Raw genomic sequence first — 8,856 nt, 5'->3', positions numbered from 1 at the left:
AGTTCCTTGGAGGAAGGATGGGATAAAAAAAAATGTCACAAATATAATACTGCTGATGGTATTTGGACTCCAACTCCCATTGGCCATGCTGGCTGGGGCTGATGGGAATTGGAGTCCAGCAGTGGAGTCCCCATCCTTGTCCAACGCCACATCCAGATGTCCTCTTCATTGAGCATTCACTTATATTTGTCTGTACAAAGTTTGCAGATAGGTTTGTGGGGAGGTTATGCAACATTATGTTGAACAATAGTTACTCCACATTTCCCAGCACATTTTCTCATCACTTTTCTTACTGCAAGGCAGAGAGGGAGGGGAAGATGGTTTGTTGTGCAAGAGCTCCAGGTCCACTTTAATTGCACGATGTTGAAATCCAGCTGTGAAAAGTAACTTCCGATAAGGGCCCTAAAGTGTTGCGGTGCAAACAATAAGAGCAGTATGATACTGCTTAAAATATATAATGCTGATAAGGCCCATGTCTGGGCTTTATAGAACATTTGATTATTTGTTTGTTTAGTTATTTGCTAAACATTGTATATTGCTTTACTGTAATTAAACAACAACCCTCAAAGCAATTTTTAAAAAGGCGAAACAGTAAAATAAGGAATATCTACAACCCACCTTTCAAACATACAGAAGTTAAAATACTGAAACAGGTTAACATGAAGGTGGTGGTGTTTGGCCACTGTGAGAACAAGATTCTGGACTAGATTGGCCACTGGCCTGATCCTGCAGCCAGGATGCTTCCCAGAGAATAGTATTCGGAAGTACACTGATAGGTCTTGGAGCCGATTTGCATGACAAATGGCCCATCAGTTGGGAATGAAGGCTGGTGGCCACAGTTCAATAATCTTCTTGTTTCCACAGCTCACCTGGGAACAAGCAAGAAGGAGGTGTCACAGCAAGTAGCTGGCCAGCTGTAACTCCCAGAAAGACACTTAAAATGAGTAATTTTTGGAAAGGCATAAGGATTTTCTCAAAGCCCCGTTGAAGTCATCCTGCTGCCTGGCCCCTTCGCTGCCTGTATAACCCAAACTCCGTTCAGTGAGAGGCATCGAGGGAGCCTGCCATAAATTGACATGTCTTGACAAGACAGTCTGTTTGCTTTTATTGTTCAGGAACCAGAGCCACTGACTGTCTGCCTTGCCACTTGCCTTTAATGTTTGATTAAGCACTGTGAGAATTGTCACTATTGATCAGCTTCTTGCTAGTACATTAAGCCCCCTAATCCCTTGCATTCCCTCTACCTCCCTCTCTTGCTTCATCACCAAGTTATCCTGCTCCTTCTACAAGCCTGTTTTACTACCTGCATTGAGAAACAGAATGGTCAGAAGCAAAATCAATGCTTTGGAAAATGTTTTTTATTTTATTTTATTTTCTGCATTTATATTCCACCTTTCCTCTCACAACAACCCTGTGAGGTAGGTCAGGCTGATTGGCCCAAAGTCATCCAGCAATGTTCACGAATGAGCAGGGATTCAATCCTTGGTTTTCCGGTCTTAGTCCAATGCTCTAGCCCAGTGTTTCTCAAGTTTGCCACCAGCTGTTGTTGGACTACAACTCCCATCATCCCTGATCACTGGTTCTGCTAGCTAGAGACTAGCTAGGACTAGTGATGTGCAAACTTTGGTAGGTCTTGGTGCTCAGATTAATATGGGCCAACAAAGCCTATGAAACCCAGGTAAAAAATGTTGCACCCACTTCAGGTTTTTCCCCTTCCAGGCATGCAAAATGGCTTGCAGTACTGTCCTCCCTGGCTTTGCCTGCTTCCTCACATCACTGCTGCTGGCCTTTCAGCCTTTTTGTGTTTTCAGAGCTGCCTGTCTGCAGCAGGGACCCTTGTCTACTTAGCAACATAGGAATCTGCCCATGGTCAGACCAATAGTCCTTCCAGCTCAGTATTGTTTTCGCCAACGGGCAGCTGGTTCCCACGGCTTCAGACAGGACTGCCCCAGCACTACCTGGAGACCTTCTGCATGCAAGGCAGGTGCTCTATTGCAGAACTACAGCCCTCCCCTGCTTGTAGAGGTCTGGAAGTTCAGCATTCTGAATTGTATGGGGAGGGAATATACCGTATTTTTCGTTTTATAAGACGCACTTCCCCCTCCTAAAAAGTAAGGGGAAATGTGTGTGCATCTTATGGAGTGAATGCAGGCGGGAGGCTCTGCTCAGCGCTCCCTTTAAAGAGCCGTGGAGCGTGTGTGCGGCTCACTTGGGGCTTTTCCCCGAGGAGGGAGAAGGACTGCCCTTCTCCCTCCTCGGGGAAAAGCCTCCAAGAGCCACACACACACTCCACGTGCTCTTTAAAGGGAGCGTGGCTCTTGGGGGAGCCTTAGCAGCGCGCAGCCTCTCCCGGGCAGGGGATGAAGGCTCCCCTTGCCCGGGAGAGGCTGCGCGTGGCTAAAGAGGAAGCCAGGACAGCCAGTGGGATCGATGCCGCTGGCTGTCTTGGCTTCTGGCTTAGCTGCGCACAGCCTCTCCCAGCGGGGGAGGCTGTGCGTGGCCAAGCAAGAAGCCAGGACAGCGAGCGGGATCACTGTGCTGCGATCCTGCTGGCTGTTCTAGCTTCTGGCTTAGCTGCGCGAGGAGCCTTCATCCCCGTGCCCTGTGGAAGTTTCGCGGGGCTATCCAAAAGCCAGAACAGTGAGAGGGGTGCTGCGCAACGCTCCTTCTTGCTGTTCTAGCTTTGCGCGAAGCCTCCGTAGGGCACAGGGAGCCTTCATCCCGCTGCCCTGCAGAGGCTTTGTGCGGCTATCCCTGGCCTTTGCTCCCAGAAAAGCCCTCACACATTGTGGTGGGTCAGGGTGAGGTATGATGCCCTCACTAGAACCCCTTCCCTGAGCAGCCCTACCTTCTCATTTACACCACCACTGCTCATTTGCTTGCCTCTTCCTCTCTACCCAATCCACACCACTGCTCCAAGGGAGAGGGAATGAGGGAAAGAGAAGTTCTCTGTTCCTGGACCTTTTGTTCTATTTAGATCTTTGTCCTCTTCATTCTCTTTCAGCTTTGCTGCTCCAAGGTGGTGAATTAAGAATCAGCAAGCTTTTCACATTGGTAGCCTGGGACTGTTGTGGACACCATGGCCAAGATCAAAGCCCATGACTTACGTATGAGGGAAGAAGAAAGAAGAACTGTTGAAGGAGCTAGATGACCTCAAAGTGGAACTCTCTCAGCTGCAGGTTGCCAAGGTGGAGCAGTCTCCAAACTCTCCCAAGATCTGGGTGGTTCGCAAATCCATTGCCAGAGTGCTGACAGTCATTAACCAGACACAGAAGGAAAACCTCAGGAAGTTCTGCAAAGGCAAGAAGTACAAGCCTATAGACCTGTGGCCTAAGAAGTCACGTGCCATGAGAAGCAGACTAAACAAGCATGAAGAGGGTCTGAAGACCAAAAAGCAGCAGTGAAAAGAACACCTGTAGCCGCCTCACTGTGAAGGCATGAGCCCTAAATGTGCAACATCCTGATCCTCTGGCCAGGTGTTTTGGCTGTGGTCACAAATAAAAAAAAATTAGGAATAGCAAGCGAGGCTCTGGAGGTTGGCAGTGGAGCCCTTGGCTGATGCCAGATGATGATGCTGACCTCCAACTCCAGCCCTGCATGTGTTTCCTGACTCCTTCCCTAGATCTCTTTGAAACCTTTTTGAGAAAGGTAAATCAATCCTTGGAATTGACCACCAGTTTTTACTTGGCAGTTCTTCCGCTTAAGCCTCATTGCCCCAGGAAGGGAAAAGTTTATTATTATTATTATTATTATTATTATTATTATTATTATTATATTGATGGTAGTACAACCACCATCGTAAATTATCAGAATTATGATAATCATAATCAGATTACCCTCCTCCTCCTCATTATTATTATTTGTTGTTGTTGTTCACTCATCCTTCACACCTTGTGGGTTACAACAATTAAAACACAACATTCTAAAGCAGTTTAAGACAACATAAAATCACATAAATAACATGGGTTCTAAAAATATATATCTCAAGTGCCAATAGAGAGAGTTATTATTATTATTAAAATCAAGATCATCTTCATCTTTATCATTGCCAGAGAAAATACAACAAGAATCTAGCTTGTAATTCTTTTCTGTTACCATTTCCCTTTTTCTTTTTGGAAATACTTTACTCAGCTTCATTTTAATAAAATAGGCAGCCTGTCTTTTGTCTGCAGTGCTAATAAGAACAAAATATATATGATAGAGCAGAAGATAATTGCAATGAGCTAGACCTTCCATTTTTCTCAATTTCTGCTCATTTTCCTTGGATGGGATTGCAGATGTCTTGAGGTAAGTGCTGTCTCTGCCTCAACAGGACTTGATTAGTTCCAGGAGTCACACCTCCATCCTTCCAATGCAGGAATAGCATATACAGAAACAGACAGAATACCGTGGCACAAACAGTCTGTGCAGTGAGAGGAACATTTTGCCCATTGCACTGTTCAGAGCACCATTAGTCATGAGCAAACATGTACAGTGTCTATTTCTCAAAGTAAAGTTTGTTAAACCCTTGACAGCTACTGCTGGTCGCTGTAGATAATACTGACTTACATGGACTTGGCTGTCTGACTCTGTGTAAGCCACCTTTCTACATTCCTATGAAAACTGGTATGTATGCTTTGAAATCCCATTGCTGAAGGTGGATCCCGGGCCTTTGAGACTTGGAGGCCAGTGTCCCACACAACTGTTAACGGTATCAACACTTCAGTAGATGCATAAATATCAGACCTGGGCATGGTTATTTCACTTCCCAGGAGCCTCTGAGCTTGGCTTGAAAAGCATCCAGAAACTCCAGCTGGTACACAATGCATTCGCTAGGTACAGGCTGGGGCAGGACTAGTTGAATGAAGCATATTTGCATAGTTGTTTGCTACTGGGCTCAATGCTGATTCTTAACTTTAAATCTCTTAATCAAGGGTAGCCAACATGGTGCCTTCCTGATGCCATTGAACTGCAACTCCATTCGTCCTCTACCATTGGCCGTTCTAACTGGGACTAATGAGAATTTTAGCCTAGATTAGAACATCTAGAGAGCACTTTGTTGACTGGCCCAGCTCTCAATGGGACCTGAAAGGCTAGCTGCTCCCAAAGATGTGCTCCATTCATGTGTTCCATTCAGCATCTCAGGTCTCACTCTGCTTGCCCTTGCTGGCTCTAATTTGGACTGCCGTCTGCCGGGAGCCTTTTCTGTGGCGTCATAAGCTTTATGAAATGCCCCCACTCCCCAGTGAGAGCTGCCTGATGCTGTATGCATTTGATGCCTTCTCCAGCTTTTTAGGAAAACATTTGGATGACTTAAAAAGAGGATTGGACAAAGTAGTAGATGATAGAGCTATTAATGGCTACTAGCTATGATGGCTATGTTCTCTGACTGCTGTCAGAGGCATCATGCCTCTGAAGACCAGTTACTCGGATCCAAAGATGGGCAGAGTGGTGTTGCACTCAAGTCCTGCTTGCTGCTTTCCCACAAGCATCTAATTGGCCACTGTGAGAACAGCATGCTGGACTACTTGGGCCACTGGCCTGATCCAGCTCTTCTTATATTCCCATTCCATGAGCTGCTGCTTTTTCTTTTGCTCATTATTATTGTTTGGCAACATATGTATATTTATACATATTGTTTACATTTCCATTCCACCTTTTCTCTAAGGAGTTCAAGGCGGCATACAAGGTTCTTCTTCTCCCCATTTTTATCCTCGCAACAGTCATGCAAGTTGGTTAGGCTGAGGGATAGTGATTGGTCCAAGGTCACCTAGTAAGTTGGGTGGCTGTGTGAGAATTTGAACCCTGGTCTCCCAGGTCCCTCTAGCCCAGCACTCTAGTCATTGCACTATTCTTCCTCCACTGCTACATTTGAATTTTGTGGAGCTGCTGCTTTATTTTTATTTTTTCTATTTTGAGGTGGGTGAGGGGAGTACTCTAGCATCTTATTTTTAATAATTGTGTTGGGCATGTTAAGTTTGTTTGAGAGATTCAGATTTTTAGAATAAAATAATATTTTAAAATTGTTTTTAAGTATACCCTCCCCTCCCAAAAAACAGATTCCAAAATATAAAGAGTATGGAATACAAAGATTCAGTATTCGGAATATATTCCTGATACAGTGGTACCTCGGGTTAAGAACTTAATTCGTTCTGGAGGTCCGTTCTTAACCTGAAACTGTTCTTAACCTGAGGTACCTCTTTAGTTAATGGGGCCTCCCGCTGCCGCCGTGGCCACACGATTTCTGTTCTCATCCTGAAGCAATGTTCTTAACCCGAGCTACTATTTCTGGGTTAGGGGAGTCTGTAACCTGAAGCGTCTGTAACCCGAGGTACCACTGTACTGAATCTTTGTGCGTGCACACACACACAGCTGTAGCAAGAGCACAATCTATGCTTACAACTGTCAAAGCCACATGACAAGATATAAAGGTTGCAACCCTATAAGCAAGGCATATAAGGTATGAACCACGTCATACTGATGGCAGGGGGCTACCTCTCTTGGTCTGCAGAGAGTTTCTATGCAAGGCTTCAAATGAAAAGGAATAGCAGCTACCTCCCTTTCCGTCAACCTCAATTAATAGCATCTTAAGCACCTGCCTAAGGCAGGAGGTCTCTCTGGGATGCTGTGACAACCTCACTCATTAACCCAGCATTCAGCAAGCTAACTAGCAGATGCTGTTGACATGAACCTCTCTGTAATCCCTTTAACCTTGACCTGTGAACTGCAAGCAAGTCATGACTGAGTAGGTCCCCCCCAAGCTGGTTTTAATCCTAAATTTGTTTCATGCCTGCAGACTTCTGAAACCTGAAATGCACTTTTATTTTAAATTCTCAAACCCCATAATACTTGCTTTTATGCACACTTTAGACATAATGATTGCAAACCATGGTTTGTAACTGCTGAAACTGAGAGTTTCCCAATGTGGACTTAACAGAAGGCTGTGGTTTAAGAAACTAGAAATATCCGTCCAATATCTCAGAGGTGGGGAATCTTTTTCAGATTTAGGGCCACCTTCTGAGGGTCACATGCTAGTGGTGAGTAGGGGTGGAGCCAACAGTGGTTGGAGCACTAAATGTAAATTTTACCTTTCTGCGTAGGTTAGTTTGTACATTCAGGCAAGCAAGAGGCATAATCAGACTTCAAGGACACATTGCAGCCAGGCAAAAACACTCAAGGAATATATTATTTGGAAACAGGGATGCAGTAAAGGGTTTGCATATACAATAGGAGACCCCCAGGTTTCTAAACCATCTCTGTCCCTTTGCCCTTTGTGCTGGCATGTACTTTGATATTAAGACTGTTATTCTCAGATTGCAGAATTCTCTCTAGCTTCTGCACCCCTCTCAGACTTCTCTATTGGACCTAAAGCCACAAGGACATCTTGGAAAGGGGCAAATCGTGCCCTCCCTATAAGAGGACACGTGTCGCAATGAGACCTGGAGACTGACCTCCTGTGGGTGGGTTGGATTGGTTAGTCATAACACCTGATTGGTAGGTCCCTCAATGTTGGGTTCAATCTGGCCAATGGGATGCAGCCTAAATGGATCGAGGGACCGATATATACCCATGCACGTGACCCAGAGCTTCCTCTTTCGGCTTGTGCATCGGAACACCCATCCACCTCTCCATAATTTTAGGGCATTTTGTGACTGCCCTTGCTATGCCGTCGTGTGTTGTCTGTCGTTGGGACTGGGGCACGGCAGGAATTTCCCCATCTGGCTGATTGGCTGTTGCCATTTGGGTTTCGCCTGCCACGTAGGAAATCGTCACAACTTGTAAGGTTCGAGATAGGCACTGGTTCAGGTGATAGGGATGGGAGAACGCTCTCGCCATCCCTATGTGAAGGGTATTCCATTAAAGGAATCCAGGGACTCAGCTGGTTTGGTCAACTCCCGAGAGGGGGTTGTGCCTGTGCCTGAGTCCAGGGGGGCATCTGGATGGTGAACATAGTCTGTTCCTGGCTTTTCGCCTACGCAGGTGTTCACCCTTGGCTGGCTTATGCTGGTGCCCTGGGTCAGTGCTGCCTGCAAGGGTGCAGGGAGCTAGTCGAACCAGAGTCAATGCAACTACTCATCTTCTGTAATCAATAAAGTTGTGGCCTAAATTCTGCCAAAAACCAAAACTAAAATTTGAGTCAAGTGTGAATTTATTTAGGGGGGAGGTCTCTGGGTCTGAACACACAAAAAGGGCCACCTGTGTTTTCTCCAGCAAATCTGGCTCAACACAGAAGTAAAAAAAAATATCTAGTCGAAATCATGCATTTCCTATAATAAACAATTTGTTATTTTTCCTCAACAAGTATCTCTCTGTATGTGTTATTGCAACAGGGAAGCCTACTCGCTGACCAGATTCACAAGCTGATAGCCTTCACGTGGATTTGAAAATATGAAACAGGACTTGTGAGGGTGGGGACCACAGAGAGGGGCCTGGAGGGCTGCATTTGGACCCTAGGTCTGACTTGGGTCTATCTGTCTATATTCAGCAGCCAATTTGGTGCTCTCCAAATTTTGTCAGACCACAACTCCTATTAGCCCCAGCCAGCATGGCCAACAGTAGCCCAAAAAATCTACTACTACACAGGGATAGGTAACTTGTGGCCCCTTGGATGTTGCTGGACTATAGTCCCCCTCCCCCCTCAGGGCTGACTTTGCTCAGAATTTCAGAAAGAGAAGTTGCTGAATTGCAACTTATTACCAAACTTAAAACCATGGAGAGACCTGGTCTGAATAGAGACACTGGATTCTTATACATGATAAAGCTATTTTTAGCCATCTCACCCCTTGCTTTTTCCTGTAAGACCAATTGCAGTCGTTAACAGTCGTCAACAGGTTTACCACACCTATCATCCAATCACCCATTCCCACCACCCTTCTG

At 45.6% G+C, this 8,856-nt stretch overlaps 1 pseudogene; it reads left to right on the top strand.

Moving 5' to 3' along the window:
* Positions 1–3,079: 3,079 nt before the first annotated feature.
* On the top strand, positions 3,080–3,419 carry LOC128406788 (60S ribosomal protein L35-like; annotated as a pseudogene).
* Positions 3,420–8,856: the final 5,437 nt, after the last annotated feature.

Source organism: Podarcis raffonei, chromosome Z (assembly GCF_027172205.1).
Source record: "Podarcis raffonei isolate rPodRaf1 chromosome Z, rPodRaf1.pri, whole genome shotgun sequence".
Lineage (NCBI taxonomy): Eukaryota > Metazoa > Chordata > Lepidosauria > Squamata > Lacertidae > Podarcis > Podarcis raffonei.
This window is presented reverse-complemented; position numbering and strand designations above follow the sequence as displayed.